A 20,155-nucleotide genomic window follows, 5' to 3' on the forward strand; every position below is an offset into this window, starting at 1 on the left:
TAAGGACAGCAGTAGAGTTGATCTTTTAAATGTTTTTGTTATTTTTGTTCCATTTTGGAAATCTTTTTGGAAGAGATTCTTCTATTAAACTTAGAAACAGTGGATCATGAAAATAAAATAATTGCTTGTGTTTTATGATTTTAATAACCATCATTATCAGAAACTAAATAGGATGTTGTACAGAAGCTGTTGGTACCCTGTTCTGTTCCCCTTGGTAGCCAGTTCAGGACCCCTCACCTGCTGTAAGTGTCATAGCAGCTAATGCCTTAATAGCTGCTCCCTTCTCAAATTGCCCTTCACCAAACAGGAGCCTCCTGGCCCAGACGGGGTTGCCAGATTTAGCAAATAAAAATGCAAGACACACAATTATATTTGAACTTCAGATAACCAACATATACTTTTCCAGTGTAAGTATGTCTCGTGCAATATTTGGGGCATACTTGTATTATAAAATTATTTGTTTATCTGAAATTCAAATGTAACTGGTGTCCTGTATTTTATTTGGCAATCCTATGCCTAAAGTTGTATCCCACTACCCATTTATTCTCTTCCTCTTTTCCCAGTTCACTCCTCCAACTAGACTGATATACACCAGGGAATAAAAAGCCAGCCGATTGATATTAAGGTGGGATCATGTTAGGAGAACCATGTGAGTATGCAGAAAAGTTTCTAATTGAGACCTGCTTTTTCTTAGTTTTATTTTCCTGTCCTATCCTTTTCCCTCAGTTTCTTTCCCTCAATTCTGTTATCACTTTAAATGCCTTCCAGTGCATAGATAAATATGTTGGCATAGCAGGTTTCAGCCAGTGGTTTCAAAGTTTCTTCCAGGGGCTTCTCAGGACTCCAAGTCCTGTTAAAAGATCTGAGAGGTCAAACTATTTCATAATAATATTAATAATACATCATTTGCATTGTTTACATTCATTCTCTGATGAGTGTACAATGGAGTTCTTCAGAAGTTATAGGATGAGTGATAAAGCCATTGCTCTGATGGCTAATGAAATGTATGAGGCAGTGATGAGTATCTCACTCTTTTCTGTTAAGCCAGACATTAAAGTTACTTGAAAACAAGTAAAACAATGCTACTTTTCTCACCAAAGATTTTTACTTTGGAAAATATAATCATTTTCATGAAAATATTTTAATGTTAATTTGTATTATATTTCTATTTCTAAAATGAATTAATAGTATACATAAATTTAATTTCTAAGTCTTAATTTCAATCAACTAAAGCTTTTCTGGATCATCAGTAATTTTGAAGAATGTAGAATGGGCCCTGAAACCAAAAAGTTAAGAAATACTGGTTTAGATCACTTGCCCAATTTTAAACATGTGTTAATGGTGGAAGAGAGAATAGATATTCTAATTCCTGGTACAATAATATTTTCTTACCTAAAACTCTATCCCATAATATGTATAAATATGTATGTATATATGTAAAATACTTAAATCTTGAAATGTCTCAGTAGTTTTAATTTTAACACTTGAAACTAAACCATGATGTGAAATTTTATGATTCTGTGTATTAGATATACCATCATATAGGTAGAGATATAAAATATTTTGAAAAAAATAAGTTATTTACATATTAAAGTTACATTTTAAATTTTGAAGAAATAACCTTGCATTTTATTTTGAAATATTTTTGTGACATTTGAAAAATAACAGGATTAGAAATTGCTGTCCATTGTAACTTCCAAAGAAAGATATTATATTGCATTTGAAATTCATTGATGGTTTCTTTTCATATGAGGATGGTTTACAGCATATGAGGACACAAATTTAAGGGTCACTGTAGACTTTTAAAGCACATACAACATCTGTAACTCAGTTTCTTAAATAATTTTAAAACAAAATCAAAACAATTTAAACAGAAATATTTTAAACACTCAAAATCATAGCTCCAATGTTGCTCATAATGTCAGTGTGAATGACTTGCTCTGAATTTTAAATGAAAATATTGATATAAGCCTATGAAGAAGTAACAAGCAACAGCTAAGGGCTAATTTTACTTTAAATTTGTAGTCTTCTTAATATTAACAAGGACAAAAATAATGTCCTGAATAATAGCAATGAAAATAAACCAATACAAAACTTCTCTCCCTTTCTGTTATTTGAGTTGGTGTTATTTTTAAAGGAAATTCTTTTCTTGAACCATAGCAACTGAGAACATGGTAAGTGAACTAATTTTGTGAAAGTATTCTTACTGACATTGTCATTTAAATTGGGAGTAAACCATTGCCCAATATCTATCAGATTTTTTAAAATTAGTTTTAAAACACTTAAAGGTGAACTTTAGAAAGCGTGGTTAAAATGACATGGTAATAAGAGCTACCTGTGAGTGAGTTTAATGATGGTAATTGACTTAATGAGGCAGTAATGCCTGAATCCTGCCCCAAATAAGCAAGTCTGCCACCAAAACTCCTGAGGGGGATTCATGCAACCAAAATAATACTTTAGTATTTTATTGGCCTTAGTCCAAAATTCTGTTTAGACCTTGAACAAATTGCAATGGATCCCACTTAAAGGACTTTAATGTCAATTCCAGGGTGTCTTCAAGAACTCCTTGAATAATGAGAGTTTTAAAGTTTGCCTTAAGTATTTTTGTACAACTACCAAAACCATTGTGTACCTTCGTTCTCACCAGTCTGATGAGAGGGATGATAGGCACTAGCCTGGGGTGTGGGTGGCGGCAAAGCAAGATGGAAGAGGAATGTAGGAGAGAGACTAAAAGAGGCAACGTGGCCCAATACTTATGGTCAGTTGGGCCAGTGCAGAAGCCTAGAGCCAGCTGCTCACTAGACAAGGGTGGAGGCCCAAAGCAATACTATACTTCTCTAGATTTTTAGGGAGAAGAGGTTTAGAAAGATTTCCCCAGTTAATCTTATAAGTGACTGCCTAACATCAGATCTTATCACCTTTCACATGGTTTCCTGGATCTTCAGACCTTTTTGAAAACTACCCTTGATATAAATGGGCGCAGTCAGGGTCCTGTAATATGATCTATCTAGATCAACACCTGCTGTCTTTGAATGGTACAGTGGGAAAAAAAGATGGTAGAGAATTTTTTTTTACCTAGTCTCAGAGCTTCTTAGTGCCTTTCAACCCCTCTCATAGTTATTGGAATGGTTTAATGAGTCAGAGCTGTAAATGCCCATTTTAGGGGGAAAATGCAGGCAATCAGAAAAGCACCACCAAATTATGATGGCGCTTCCTGGATCCTTGTTGCTATATCTCTATGACCTCCTCATGGTAGTTCTGACATACATGGATTTGAAACCTTTTGATTATCCCTCCATGGTATCTCTAAGCTTCTCAATTAATTCAAAACAACACAATTTGTACACAAGGCCACATTACACACTGTACTATCAAGCAGCCTACATTCTACTTCCCTGCTTGAGTTCAGCTCTGTTGAGTTGCCAGGGCAAACTCACCAATCTCCTAACCCTGCCTTTGACAGGGAGAAGAGAAGGTTTTAAGATGAAATCATTCCGTCCTTCTAATCACATCAATTCAAATTCAAATTCCATAATTTCCCCTCACTCATTCTCATCATACTCTGGCCCAAATCAGAGGGGTTCTGTGTAAGAACGGATGCAAGGTCCACAGCTGGTGTTGTCACTGGAACAGTATACCTGTTCAGAACCACTCCCCCATCCCAAACTCTCATAGGTCCTACTTTTCCACAAGTTTTCAAAAATACACATGTGGATATTATAAAACCAGCCTTTGATCCACGATTATAGAACACATACACATGTTCCCAAAATGCTACCTCTTTAAAGTTTATAATTCAAGTGTAATCCCTTAATACACTCCTGCCAGAGCAAGAAAAAACAGATTAAATATTATGTTGTTTTTATTAGCTATAAGGTATAAAAGAAACTTAGTGCCATCTATAAGAAAGAGGTAGAAAGAGAAAATGAGTAACCATAAGTCTTGGTTCACAAAGACCCATTTTCATTGGTCCATGTATATCCATGTTATGTTCCATGAATTTTGTTATGGATTGAATTATATGCCCCCAAATTCATATGTTGAAGTCCTAACCACAATATGATGTTCTTTGAAAATGGAGTCATTGCAGATGTTATTACCTAAGATGAGGTCATACTGCAGTGAGGTCAACCGGAGTCCAATATACTGATGTCCTTATAAAAGGGGCAAATTTGGAGACAGACATGCATGCAAGGAGAATGCCATCTGAAGATAAAGGCATCGATTGGGGTGCTGCTTCCATATGCCAAGGAATGACAAAGATTTGCCAGTGACACATAATAATTTACAAAATAAAACAACAAAAATGGCTAATAAACACATAAAAAATGCTGAAAATCAGTAACAGGGAAATTTAAGTTAAAACAAAATGAGTTACCTTTACACAAGGATGTTAGCAAGGATGTAGATAAATTGGAACTCTCATTTATAACTGATAGCAGTATCTTAAAAAGTAATATATTTACCATACTTCCTAACAATTCTGAATATTTACACCCCCTGTGAAAATGTATGTACATACACAGGCACACACACACTTGCACTCAAATTGTCATGGCATCTTTTTTGATAGTGGCCAACAACACTAAATAACCTAAATAAACATAAGCTGGTAAATGGATAACATTGTGGCATATGAGTATAATGGAATATGTCTCACTAATATAAAGAAATAAATCATTGATACATATAACAATAGAGATGAATCTCAAAAAGATTATGATGAGTTAAAGTAGTCAAACACAAAAGACTATATTTTGTGTGAATCACTTCATAAGAAGTTCTAGTACATACAAGACAAATCTAAAGTGATGTAAATCAGATCAATAGTTGCCTGAGGAGATGGATATATTCTATATCTTGGTTGTATGGTGGTTATATGGGTAAATACATTTGTCAAAACTCATTGAGCAGTATGAGTTCAAGTGAACGCCTTTTATTGTATGCAAAATATACTTCAATAAAGTCGATTTGAAAATGTCTTTTGTCCCTAATCACCCCATATGACCCACTAATAACCAACAAGGAATATTTATTATCCCCATCATTAACGGCAGTTATGTCTATGTGTATTTCACTTTCTCCTTAATATATATCTATTCTGACCTCTAGAATTCAATCAGTCTTTTAAATAGGAATTTCCCTTCCTTTACAGTTTAATTTAAACCTTATGAAGGAGTAATACAAGGAAACTTGTGGTGATGGAACATGTCTGTACTTTAACTATAATGGTATACCCATAAACATACACATGTGATAATATTGTACAGGGCTACATACACACACACACACACAAACACACACAAATAAGTAAAACTGAAGAAATCTAATAAGATCAATAGATTGTGTTAATATGGTGGTTCTGAAAATATATGATAATTTTTCAAGATGTTACCATTGGGGGGATATGGGTAAAAGGTATATGGGATCTCGCTGTTTTATTCATTACAACTGCATGTATATCAATAATTATTTCAAAATAAAACTCTAAATCTCTTCTGAAAAAAATAGTTTTTATTCACTAAAAATATCCTACATTCTCTGCTCCTGCTGACTACATTTCTTACACTATACTTGTGACAATCTGATTTAAAAGGCCAGGAACTTCTAAAGGCAAATTTTCTTTACAAAAATTTAACTTTGGAGTTTTATAAATCTCATTTAGTTTTCTTTACTATTGTTCCAAGAATCTGTATTTATTCTGATTTCCCAGTGTATTCTTTTCTTCTTATGGCAGCGTGCTAAAAGTTCACACTCTATGACCCTAGAATCCATAGCAATAATCTGTACTAAGCCAGTATGTAAACAAGAACCATTTAGGGAACATGTGTAGTAAAGGGCCAAGACAGTCTCCAGGTATGCTCCCCCTCTTATGTTTCTGTCCTCTACCATATATGCGGTTCACAACAAGAGAAAGAATTGAAATGTTGGCTCCCGGGAGGCCAAGGATCCTCTCCATGCCATGATCTCATTATGTCACACTGAAGATAGAAGACCCCCTGTTGGGCCTAATGTTCTTAGCAGAATCACTGTTCAGGCAGACATCATAGTTATTAGGTGTAAGTCTTTCTTTCTCATTCATCCATTTTGTAAGAGTGGTAAGGATACAAAGAAATACAAAGAATGGTTTCAGATAGCTGTAATCTTTGCCTTCTTTTTAGATATGTTTTGCTTTCTCAAATATAAGCTTAATACTGGTTTATCCAATAAGAGAGGGATATTAAACAACTGCTGCTTAGCTTTTTAATTTATGCTGGAATATTTTTCTTTCTAAAATGAAGTTTCAGGGGGAAAATCTGCTGGGAAATTCTGAACTCTTGACACTAAAGAAAAGTTAATAAACTTCCCAAGCCTCCAGGATAAGTTTCAGGTCTTCATTTTCTTAAAGAGATTAATCACTTTTGAGTAGAATGACAGATTGAAGGAGAGGTTTTTCTTTTGCTTTGTTGTTAAGTTGAAATTGGAAGCAGTCACTGGTACAACCCCTAAGAAAGCCCAGTCCAGTAACTATCAAGGTGACTGTGGCTAAAATCTCTCAATTGTTACCAAAGATAGTTGCCTTTCCGCTCTTTAATATCTTTTTCCACTAACTGCTAGCCATTCATTATATTCTGTCCTCTTTGCTACTGTCTGTTGTTTTTATAAAGCAAACCAAGACTTTGGGATGGTAATGATTTCTTCCAAAAGTTGAGTGGACCTGTTATAGGTCTTTGATCACTTAGTGTTGTATTGCATCTAGCGAATTCACCTTTAAACAAATGGACCTCACCTTCATTTATATTTCTCATGCAAATAAATTAAATTGTTATAAACCACTTAGAATGACTTTTCTTTTTTTCCTTAACCCTAAATGTATCATTTTTGTGAAACACGCAGTAAGTTAGCCCTGCTTCCACCTCAATCAATATCTATAGGCATAAAGTGCTTTATCCCTCAAAAACCTATTCAGTCTCACCCTGTTAATTTAATTTGTATGATTTTCCTATGCTCTTTAAATAGTAAGTTTCTAAGTTCAAACAGTGATTCTAGCAGAGGTAATACTGCCTTAGGAGTTAACCACCTGGGAATCAAGGACTCTGATTTTTAATTTCCTTTCTATGACTAACTTACCAAAATTTTGGGATAATCACAAATTCCAGCTACATCAAATTCTGCCTTAAGTAGGGTTAATAATGTAGTAAGGATATGGTGAGGTGGAACTAATGGATTTTAATACTTTTAAATGGTAAAATATCACATGGAGATATTTAGAAATAGGCTTATCATTCTACTGACCTAAATATCTGAACAAGTAAATTCTTTATTGAAACCTGAATCCAATCTTTGTAACTGTATTTACTCTGTTTCTGAATCCTGCAGCTTTCAAATATTTTATTTTTTATGAATAGGTTAAGAACAAGTGAAATTAAAGCAACTCTGCTTTGATTTATTGCTTTCATGTTTTTTCATATTGAAAACACCTCTGAAGACAAAATAGTAAATGAGGCCTAAAATGAACAGTCGGCTTAAGCCCAGCAGGAGAGTTCCTCAGAGGGGGGCAGATTTGGAAATGAACACTTTTCTATTTATTGTATCTCTACAGAGGTATAAATTTCTAGGGAGTCACAGGGACTGCTTAAATGGGAAAACCTGCAGAGCAAAGAAAATTCTATTCTCCTGGTCATCTCAAACTCCTGTCCTTCCCATGCACCAGAACCTCTTATTTCTTATCAGTGTCCTATACCTGTCAAGATTACATATCTCATTATGGTACTAATTATAGATCCTAAATAGACCACTGCTCCATCAGCTTTTTATAAGAAAACTGATGATTTCCTATATCAGCTAGGTTTAGAAAAGTGCAAGCTACTGGAGCTGTGAGCATCTGTGGACTGGAGGGAGCAATGTTGATCCCAACAGAACATTGAACAATGCACAGCAAAAGCCTGCCCTCTGATTTTTTTCCCCTCAGTTCAAAGCATATACAAGTCTCCTGGCAATTAGCTACTAATCATTTTTTCTGTTAGAATTCAGCCATTATTGTTAATGATAATAATCACAACAATGAGAGTAACACTTGCAATTTATTCAACATATACTACATGCTAGACACATGACTCTATGCTTTTTACATGTAATATCTGATTTTCATTTTCACAAGTACCATGTGGGATATTTTTATTCTCATACATGAAAATGTTGAAATGTAGGGAATTGGAGTATCTGTTTAACGTAACAGAATGAATAAGTGGTGGATCTACATAAAAGCTCAACTTTCTCTGAATCCAAAGTCCATCATGCCACCCCCCCTCCCTTGTCATTATTGTCACTCTTCATTAAAAGACACTGCTGTAATGCATTAGTCATGCTTAAATGTGATGTGATATTTTGAGAGGTAGGGTAACTCCAATTTTCTTGACATAGGGTCTAAAATTTCATAACTGAGAATTATATAAATTGCATCATTAGGAATTTCTTTGAAAATTCAAATACTAGTTATTCCCAGGTGAGTAAAAATAAATAACAGCTCCTTTTTCTCCAATAACTGTGTATACTGGTGGGTATGAATGAGCATTTTAATAGAGAGGGTTACATACCAAGGTGAGAGGAGACAAGTAGGTAAGCTTCTATCCAAAGTCCATGCTTTCCTATTTCTCTGCTCTTCTTTCAGACCCCTAATTATGGTCCCAAAGTTTCTTTCTTTGACTCCTGCATGTGCCCCTCACTCTCTATAATTCCTTCCTTCCTCCTCCCCACTCCTTTCTTTCTTTAGCTCCGCCTTCCCACCTCTGAGTCATAAATATTGTTGTCAAAGTCAACAGTCTATACAGTGTACCTGTTATGTTTGCATTTTTAAGTTTATTTAATTTTGAGTAGAAATTTGAAGACTTAATATCTTTGTTGACCCCTCAGGGATAGAATTAAGACATCAAGACTGGCCAGAGGATGTGTTTGTTTGGTTGGTTTGTTGGTTCCAGTAGCCTTCTCCGAAGCCCTTAAATCACACTTCTTTCTCTGTAAAATCATACTGGAGAACAACAAATAAAAATACTTTTGCTATTTTAACTGGTTAGGAAGATTTGCTAAGGGTGGTTAAAGGGCAAGCTGGCGCCGTGGGAAGCATGATTGCTGATCCTAGACCTCACCATTGAGAACACTGGATTTCTAATTTTTAAATATTTACCAATATGATAAATGGCAAATCTTGACCAGGCTCCACAGATTTTTTTTTTTTTTTCTGTAAAGGCCAGAGAGTAAATCTTTCCAGCTTTGAGAGTCATAAATTCTCTATCGTGACTTCTCAGCTCTGCCATTGTAACAAGAAAGTACCCAAAGGCAATGCATAAATGAATGATCACGTCTCTGTTGCCATAAAATTTTATTTACATAACGGGTGGAAAGCCAGATTTGGCCCACAGGGTGCAGGCTTCTGACCTCTGTTCTAGATTCTCTTTTATCTTTCACTGCCTATATCTAACAATCACCGTATTTTAAATAATCTACCTCTAACAGATATAATCCATCACCTTCCTCCTTTCCTAGGCACTAATGTGACATTTAATGAGTTAGTTAATAAATGTTTGTGAACTATCTTATTTAGAATTCCTACCACCTGTAAGTTCTACCATCCTTATTATAGGGCTTAGAAAGGTTAAGTAACCCTTCGCACCACAGCCATGCAACTGTTAAGTAGTTGGAACATGTCTGACTGGGGAACCTGCAGTTTTAATGGTCTCTTCTCTAATCTCCTAGCTGATCTCTTTGCGTAGGTTCTCAGCCCTCCTTCTCATCCTGCACACAGCTGCTGGAGTGATTAACTAAGTCCCAAACATAAATAAGCTTGATTAAAAGTCCTCAAGAAACTGGCCTTGTTCACTTGTACCTTGCCAGCTTTTCTCGAGCAAGAACCCACTCATCCTCAACCATTCTCCCCTATCCCCTATCACACTTAGATCTCAGCGTTATCAAACTGCTTTAAGTCCTATAAACACATAAAACAGTTTTCATGTCACGGTGGTTTTGCTTATGATGCTGTTGATACCTTCTTTTCCCACTCAGTCTCCTTCACTCATCCCTTAATTATTCTTTGCCTTTCGGTGTGTTTCCAATGTTCCTACAAAAACTCTCTTGACACAGTTCAACTGAACATTTATCTCCTCATTCTGAATGTTTTTCTCTCATGATACATGGAATATATCATTGTATGATATATTTGTTTTACTGTGCACTATTTTTGTTGTATTTTTATTGTCTGTCTGTCTTTCTATCATATAGGGTGCTGAGAAGGAAGTTGACTAAACATTATGCAACTAGAAAATTTCACACAATTTTCAAGAGAGTAGAAAGTAATGCAGTTTTTAGAAGATACAAGAAAAGGTGCAAAATGTAAACTGTGGCTCTTCAAAAATATATACTGGGTCTTTTTAAATGTGAAAGTATACCTTGATGATAAAGGGCATGGATAGATACAGTTTTACAGTCTTGTTTTTTTGTTTTGGTGTTTAGTTTGTGGGGGAGTAGGGGAGATAGAGTGTGAGAGACGTGTTATGATCTAAGTGACGTGATCTTTATAGGGTCAGGTCTATGATATATGGATTGCTCTAAAATAAAAATTTGATCTAGAGAAAATAAGAATAGTCATATTCTTAATATTATAGGATAATTTCTTCATACCAAAAGAGAATATTATATTGAATAAAATGTTCAAAGTACTGCATTCTAGGACCATCCAAAGACTCTAGTGATGATTATGACCATGATTTAGAAAATCAACTGTTAGAATTATTTTCAAGTAAAGATTTAAGAATAAAATCTAGGCAATAGGTTTACAGTAACAAATGAAACATCCTTTGAAATCTTTGTGATGTTTATAAAACACTATACTGCAAAATAAGTGCATAAAAAGGCAAAGAAATTTTATATTATTTAAGGCAAATGTATTCATAGTTTATTAGAAAAAGAAAACAAAAACTCAAAAATAAAACTCTGATACTACAAAGTAAACTTGAGCCTCTTATATTAAGATAACATGGATATTCTCCCACTAGACTGTAACCTTGGCTGAAGGGGCCACGTGGAGGCAAATAATTATCTTCTATAAAATTGGCAAAAAGCAGTAATAGTCCTTCAATTTACAAGGCTTGGGAATAATCCATAGGGATGAGTGAGTTAGGAAAAGGAAGCTTCTGTGTGAATTTACGTAAGAATAGTGTTTACTAATGAACTATTCCAAACACATTAGTGGCTCGAGAGGGAGTCTTCTTCATGTCTCAGAAGTATAGTATTTGATAGCTAACACACTTCACTCATGACAGTTGTAAAATGATCCCAGCCCACAGTCTTGTCTCCTAACAAGGATAAAGGGAATTCCCCAGAGATAATCCAGAGATACACTTGTGCATTACAGTTTCTAATTTCAGAGAAGCAAACAGGACAGAAATAAAGCCACAGGACCTGTAGGTCCTGATTTATTAAAATTAGTTGAGAGTATGGTATGACAGCCTTCAAATTAGTAAATAATTTTATCTTTAATTTGGATAATAATGAGAACTCAGTTTCATATCTCATGTATGAGAGCATACCTCAGTTCACTGTATGGCATGCTGTGGCTGAATCCATTGCTGTTTATCAGTGACCAATAGGTAATAAAATAGGAGAAAATGATTATATATGGATTTAATACATGACTTAATCTAAGGAAAACATGGAAAATGATCTACTAGGTTTGGTGGAAAATCAAGATCCATTAAAATTTCAGTTGACAGTGTGTACTCCTTGTTTTCATATTAAAAATTTCTGAAACACATCATAGGGACAGTTGATACTGATCCAGGTCACTACATTAAGCAAAACCTAACCTCTAGATAGCTAGTGGGAAGCAGCCGCATAGCACAGGGAGATCAGCTCGGTGCTTTGTAATAAAGATGTAAAACAAACAAACAAGCAAAAAAACCCAACCTCTAAACCCATGGTTCTTAACCTGTGCAAAGAAACTCAGGGGAATGTCACATGATATTTTAAATGTTCAAGGGAAACACAGATATAACATAACAAACGCTAGAACATTAGGTTTTGCTATATTCATTTTGATGATATCATATCTTCACAAAGATGGATTTAGATGGTTTGCTGTTATAGAAGGCAAGTAATGCAGGAAATGAGAATGGCGCTGTCCAAAGTTTGAGAAGTTAGCAGTACCCAATTTGTGCACACATCCCACTAGCAAATAATTGCCTTTTTAAATTGTGCCCCTGGCATCAATGTTTGTTATGCTTGAGAACAATACAAGATGCTAATTTTGTTCTCTGTTTAATTGAAGTGAATATCACTTTACTAATAAAGTGACTCAAGCAGGCAGCAATAGAAACAACACTCAGATAGGATTAGTCAAAACAAATGCAATCTGTTGCAGGCAATAATGGCTTTATTATCTGGTTTATAAATTTATTTGGGACACAGAATAACAGGAAGAATGGTCTTGGTTGAATAATCCTGGCAAGAAGAAAATCTAAGAAACAATATGAGTTTCTTCTAAACACACTCTGCCTAACAGAAATTTCCCTACAGTTTCAGGAAGTATTGAACGTTTTTCTTCCCTAGGCTAGAAAAACCCCAGAATGTACTGCCTCCTGTTGAGACTTGTTTGAATAAAGCAGCAGGGGATTGCCAACAGTCTCAGAGCCGGTAATAGATTTTAGGGGACAGAGATGTCCCTGTGAGAGGCACAAGAACAGCTGGCTCCAAATCATCTCTTAGAATCTAAATCCTTTTAACAATAGGAGGGGAAAAGAGGGTGTTGAGGGTTGATTAAGTAGGGTTGCCGGGAGTAGACTAGGGGAGAAGAAACAAAGTGAGAAGAACTAGGAGAGACTGTATTACTTATATGTATGGTAATTTGCATTGTGTGAAGTCACACCTCCCTGTTGTGTAATGAAATGCTGACAGCAGTAACCGAGAGGAGCTTCTTTAACATACCAGCACAACACAATGCCGGAAGCCCTTTAACAGTACTCTCCCAGCTTATCCATTGGGCTCAAAGTCAAAAACAAAAACAAAAAAAAAACCCATGACTTGAGAGGCAGCAATGATTTGATGAGCCAGCACCAGCTCTACCTGAGTGGAATGCTGTGGTCATCAGGTCTACTCTGCTGCCAGCAATTAAAAATTAACCTTGGCATTTTTAAAAAAGAAGGTACCAATTCATGTGCAGCTTCTTTCCTTCTTGACAATATGTCTAAAGAGCAGCTGCTTTCTCAAGTCAAGACAGTTACACACAATGAAACTCTTTTGTGTGCAATGTGCAAAGCTAGGGCATTAACACACCTGCCAGAATAAGAGGGAGGAAGAAAAAAAAATCTTTTCTCTTGGTAAACTCATTCATTTAAGACATTCAGGTTCACAGTGCTGTCCTTTGAACACCCCAATTACCTCCTCTTGCCCTTACAAACAAGTGGTATGAATTTTAATCAGCTGGAATGCAATCAAGAGCTGAAATAAATAGTGTTGTTAAATCATTTTTCGGAGAAAAGCAACTTACAGACCTACACTGTATGTATCTCTGTTTTTCACAAGGGTGGAATGCCCTTGCTATGGACCGAAACAAACAATGTTTTATTTTTGTTTCAACCTCTGTTGACTTTCCTCTGCATTCCTTTCCCCTCCTATTACAGAGCCTCAGTTCTGAGAATAATTAGTAACACCCACTGGTGATAACAGGGCCACAGCAACCTAACAGCCGATACCTTGCCGGCGCCAGCTGTGCTTCAGTATTTATTTATTAAGATCGCAATATTTACACAGTATGAACTTGTTGAGATGGTGGGGGATCGAGCAATGTTCCTGCAGCAAAATTTCATCTGTAATTTTTAATGAAGAGGAAAAGTCTTCTAGGGTGTGTACTGTTCATTTCTCTGGGTAGAAAATGCAAGCTTCTAATTCCAGTCCAGTCCTGTTTGCCAGCAGTTTGGTGTATAGACCCTGGAGAGGCTTTGCAGGCATGCACTGCAGTGGCTGCTGCTGTGATACCTGCTTGTCTAACACAGAGGGGAAGCTTAGAGCTGCCACAGATGCATGGAATGACACAGCAAAGACATCATCAGACAGCTGGTTTTCAGGGGCTGATAATTCCACTGGGCCCAGATCTGTGACTGAACCATTTAGGCAGTTGCTCAAAATCCCTCTTGACTTGGATCATTATATCTTTTCATTTGCTCTTCTGCAAGAATTTGTTAACATGGTAGTAAGCAACATGTGTTGCTATGTTCGTCTGCAGAGTGAGTTGCTACATAAAGCCCTAACTCAGAGTTTTTGGTGCACAGGGAAAATTGTAGGACTCCAGTTTGGAAAAAAATGTGAAAGGTATATTTCAGTCAAGAAACAAATTACTATCAGGCACAAAGAGTACATGCGTTTTTTTCAGCATGTAGAACTTCCTGATACTTAACGTCTTGAAGCTCCTCAAGGAAAAGTTGGTTCTGCTTTTAAAATGCTGATATTGTTGATCAATGAACAGAAATCATGATGGGATGGGAGGCATTTGGGTTGTTCTTTTATCATAGTGAGCTCAAACAAATCACCTAACTTTTATTTTATGCATTTTCATTTTCTCACACCCTAAACTTAAAAAGAGACGTTTGCCACCAAGTCGATTCAGTATCTTTAAAATCATTGGCATAATATTTTTAAGTATTCTGAGTATGGGGGCTTAAAGTAGCTACATAAATAGAATTCAAAAGTAATCAATGTCACATTAAATCTTAATTAATACAAGAGATATTCTGTCAATATTGAAGAAAATAGAATCTTCAAAATTTAGCTTTGTAGACAAGTAATAATAATGGTAGATTACCCTAATTATTTACAATAGTTTATATAGTTATTATGTACTAATTATAATTATACTATACATTATAAAAATGTATTATATATCTAATTATTTACAATAATGTATATATGACTATGTAATAATTGTATGTAATAAACATTACTGTGTGATAGATCTTCCTTAACAGAGTTGCAAATGTAATTCTTTTAAGGGAGATTTATCAAACAGTAATGTTGCACAAGATCATAAATTATAAAGTTATTCTCAAGCACTGGTGATTTTCATGCCAGCCTTAGCCTTTTTAAAAATTAAACTGAGGATAATGCAGCAGTTCAGTTGACATTTAATATTGTGTTGTCCATATCACTTTACCGTTCATCAGTCTTATTGCTTTTATATTATTAAAATATCCCAGAATGATCTAATGTGAATAAGAAATCTAATTTTCTGTACTATTTTAACTTTTGTTTTAGAAAATAGTTGCAAAACAGCATGGTTACTTTTTGGGTAAACTTAATGAAGTGAAATATACAAACCAGAAAGTGAACAGAACATAATAGCACAGATTGATGAATGTTTTCAACCTGAGTACATCTGTGTTTCCAGACACAGATCAAAAAATGCATGAGTATCTGCACACAGAAACCCCCCTGGACCTCTCAGATGCACTGCTCAGCCCTCTGAGATAGGCACTATTCTCATTTCTAAAGATTGTTTCGGAGGATAAGTGAATCATTCACAAAATAAATAGATCATAACATTAACTTCTGTTTTAACATTGGTGATATTCCAAATATTAATGCATAAAAATGATTAAAGATAGCAAGAAAACTTGCTTTGGATCTTAAGGGGAAGCTCATGCATTCATCCAAATAGCAGTTGCTGACAGGGATAACTGCTGTGTTTATATCTGGAACACAGAACAATCCTGTTCTCTTCTTCACTTGGCTACTTGGAACTCTACTGCTGCCTCTAAAAATGATGATACATTTTATGTTGCCCTCAAGTTATTTACTTCAGATGCTACCATGCAAGAAGAGTTCTTCAATTCTAGAGAGAATAAATAGATAAGATAGGAATCTAAACACTAGCTAAAGCCAACACTGTCTCAGTTTTCTTCAGTTTCAAATGACTATTTCAAGTATTTGTTCAAAGATACTTAGGATTATTTATTCTCAAAAATAGGCAGATTTCTTCAATTTTAATTAATGTTGAGTAATTAAATTCTCAAAAATAAATCATGAAACATTTTTAAATAGTGTTCATATGATGCTGCTTTAGGAAAGAAGCTAATATGTACTTGTGACTGTCTTACTGAGTGTATGGAGCCATTTTCTACATAGAAAGTACCTTTCACCTATATTGACATAGAAAAGATAGCTTAATGACTTCATGTAATCTCATATGATTAGGGGGTGGACTTGTGTATATAAGTACATATTTGGCTATAACCATTACTACCTCCATTATTGAATGCCTTTTTGCATTTGATATCCTTGAATTTCCTCACTGATGAAACAACACTCCAATATACTTCATGGTGAAATCCTGGGCACATTGAATTATGTAAAAATCAATTTATAAGCATGAGGTGTCCAAACTGAAAGTCAAACAAGTAATCTTCCTTTTATGTATTCAAAGTTCTAGACTGAAATTCTCAAAATGTACCCACTTTTTGGCAGGATATAATTCAGTGGTCCTAAGGACCATGGAAGCTGAGAGCCTTCAGGACAATTGCTAATGACTTCAATGTTTCAAATACTCATTATTTCAATAATAATTTACCTTCATTCATCAACTAGAATGTTACCTAAAATGGGAAGGATATAATTATAACAGCAAGCAAAAGATAAAATTCACTAATAATTATAAATTCTTTGAAAGTGTCTTTTTTTCCTACTCCAACTAAATGCAGCTCTTCCTTATCTTCATTCCCTGCATTTCATTAACTATTCATCAAAGATAAGTGATTATTCACAACCTCTGACAAAATTTTAATGCATGTGGTCAGAACAGTGCAAGGTTGAAAATAATATCCAACAGGCTAAATAGGACAAAGTATGAGCAATGCTTTCACTGTAAAATGTCATTTACGTGATATACTTAGTCTCAATTATTTCCAACTTGTGATAATTCAAAATATTAAATGTTTTTCCAAAAAATTTATATTATGTGGTATATACCGAATATTTTTGTTTGTTGTATTGCCATGTAATCCAGGTCTACTAAAGTTTTCGTATATTATCTTACTTATTTTCTTAACTGATTTATATCTTGACATTTTATTTATATATATATGTATATATGTAACTAAAATTAATAACTACGAAATGTATTCAAAGTATTGAAAGCTGCATTTTTCTCAAAATCAGGAAGCCTTATCTTCTGGCTGCCATTCTACATCAAATTTACTGTATTGAATATTGCAAGAGTTACAGTTAGTTATAGTTTTAATAAAAATGTATCTGGATTTATAAAAGAAAAAAATTGAAAAACATCCTTTGGAGACAGACTATATAATACAGTTAGTTTAATCTAATCATATTCTGTCACTTTCTTTATAAAATGGATAATTTTACTTCCCCAAGAATGATGAATCAGATGGTCTTGTCTCTCTTCCTAATCTGGAATTTATCAATATAATAAAAATTCTAGCTCTTTCTCTTGGGCCTAGCCTCACTGACCGGTGATGTTTAATCTTGGGCCAATTATGTCAGCATGTATGATCTCAAATGAAGTGAAATGGTCTCTTGAGGACTTCTATTTAGTCTGTTGTTGCAGTTGTTAAAAAATACTGAATCTGAGAATTTGGGGTCAAGTTCATTTTCTATCAGATTATTGTTTTGTGTCCTTAAACAAGTTTCATCGCCCTGATCCTCTCTTTCTTTTGTGATAACATGATCATAAGAAATTATTTCAGAGCAGTACTGAGCTAGACACTTTCCATTTTTTCTGTTCCATATCCTATTTTTTTAGGAGCCCTACATTCCATACAATCCTTCTTCTGATGCCACAGGTGTGAATGTCTGATTCTAGATGAAAAAAACAGATTTGTTCACTCTTTTGGTGAAAGTAAATTGAGATAAAAGCTGAATTAATCAAATAATGGTGGGCTTGGAGCCTCCTATGTGCACAAACAGCGAACAAAACAAAACCTCTCTCCTAGTGGAACTTTTATTCTACTGGTAGACGACAATTAATCAGTAGAACCTAAAGCATGTCAAAAGTATTATGGAGAAAAATAAGCAGCAAAGAGGGATAATAAATGTTCACACTATGTATTTGCAATTCAAAAATCTTTATGGTTAAGGAAAGGTAAAATGATACCCATCCAACATTGTTGGAGCTTATTTCAATTAATGCCCTTGGTATACACTTCTCCCTGTCCTAGAGATGGTCCATGCTATCGGATTCAAACAACCAAAAACCTTCAGAATCAGCTAATATTTGCTTCTTATATACCATATAGGCATCGTGTTAAATTATTGTATTATGTACTAAGCATATATAACCATTTCTCAAAGGGTTGCCAGAGTCACCAAGTGCATGAGGCCAAAATTAGCCTTCACCCCAACGACTAATGTTAGGTTTATAACTGTTACTTGCTTGCCAGCTAGGATAAAATATAAGCAGCTTTGTTTAGAAAAGATTTTCACTACGTGAGAGACTGTTAGTTAAAGAGAGAGCAGGGTATCCAGTTAGAGGTCACTGTGACTCAAATGAATTAATGTTTGGCTTACTTTTAGTTCTTTAGATTCCATGCAATTTATTTGCTCTGAACTTTTATATCTACATACAGTTATGTATGTATATCATGAGCTGTGAAATCATGTTAGAAGGCAGGACTAAAGGTTAAAGAGTGGGAAAATATGATAGAGGAAACACATTAGGCACATAGGAATTCTCAGGTCTGGAGTATTGGAAAGAATAAAGAAAGTTAAATAGAGAAATGAAAATCCCTCCTTCTGAGAATCCCTCATTACAGTGGTGTATTACTCAAAGACTTAGATTTGTCTGCATTACAATTATTATGTACTTTCTTGCTTTATTATTTCACTACTCAAAGGGAAATTGCCTAAAGGCAAATGCTATAATATTATTATTTTATTCTCCATATTTGGAGTATAATGATTTGAAGGTTAACCATTGTTTCATACAAGTTTATTGGATGAATAATGTTTGTATATTCTCTTTAAGGAAAACATCTCTTTTATTACTTTTTTTTTTTTTTTTTTTTTTTTTGCGGTACGCGAGCCTCTCACTGTTGTGGCCTCTCCCGTTGCGGAGCACAGGCTCCGGACGCGCAGGCTCAGCGGCCATGGCTCACGGGCCCAGCCTCTCCGCGGCATGTGGGATCTTCCCGGATCGGGGCACGAGCCCTCGTCCCCTGCATCGGCAGGCGGAATCTCAACCACTGCGCCACCAGGGAAGCCCTATTACTATTTTTTTAAAAATCATGTACCGTAAAATATATCAGAAAGAAATAAAAGAACTACAGGCTTGTTTTTTAAACTGGGTTATATACTTGCTTTAGAATATCTGAAGAAAAAATATAAAATTAATCTGTAGTTACTCATGCCCCTAGGGTACCTGATAATAAGCCAACATTAATCTGGAAAGCCACTCTCTCATTCTCATCCAGACAGGATTCCCATGGCTAAATCCTTAAGAAATATGAAATCACATTTCAAAATTATAAAAACATGTGAAGAAATGACCATCACAAGCAAGACTCAGCAGTAACCATAAACATTAGAACAAGACACCAAAGAATCTCAGTTAATAAAATCATAGGTAGAAACCATAAATAAATAAGCTTAAAATGATCATAGACATAAAAGTGCATCAAAACACAACAATTTTACAAAGTAATGTAAAAAGCATCAATAAATTTATGTTAGAAATAAAGATTGGCATGAAAAGTTAAGAAATTAAAATGTATATAATAGAAGTTTAAAAAATGAAGGATAGAATTAGAATGTACAAAATATATCAACCAAATTTTCCAGAAATACTAATGAAAGACACTGAGGGAAAGGCCATATTCAAAATAAGGCTGGGAAATCTCCAAAATTAAGTCATGAATCCTCAGATATGGGTATCATAATAGTTCTCAAACAGAAATAGTGGAAAATATTTTGAGCATAGACATTGCTATAAACTACATGTTTGTGGGATTGGTACCTTTATAAAAGGGTTATGGAGGTCTCCCTCACCCCGTTTTGCCATGTGACACATGTAAAAAGACATGTCAATGACCTGGGAAGGGAAACCTCACCAGACACCAAATCTGCAGGCACACTGACCTTGATATTCCCAGCCTCCAGAACTGTGAGAAATAAATTTCTGTTT

This window comes from Phocoena sinus, chromosome 12 (assembly GCF_008692025.1).
Source record: "Phocoena sinus isolate mPhoSin1 chromosome 12, mPhoSin1.pri, whole genome shotgun sequence".
NCBI lineage: Eukaryota > Metazoa > Chordata > Mammalia > Artiodactyla > Phocoenidae > Phocoena > Phocoena sinus.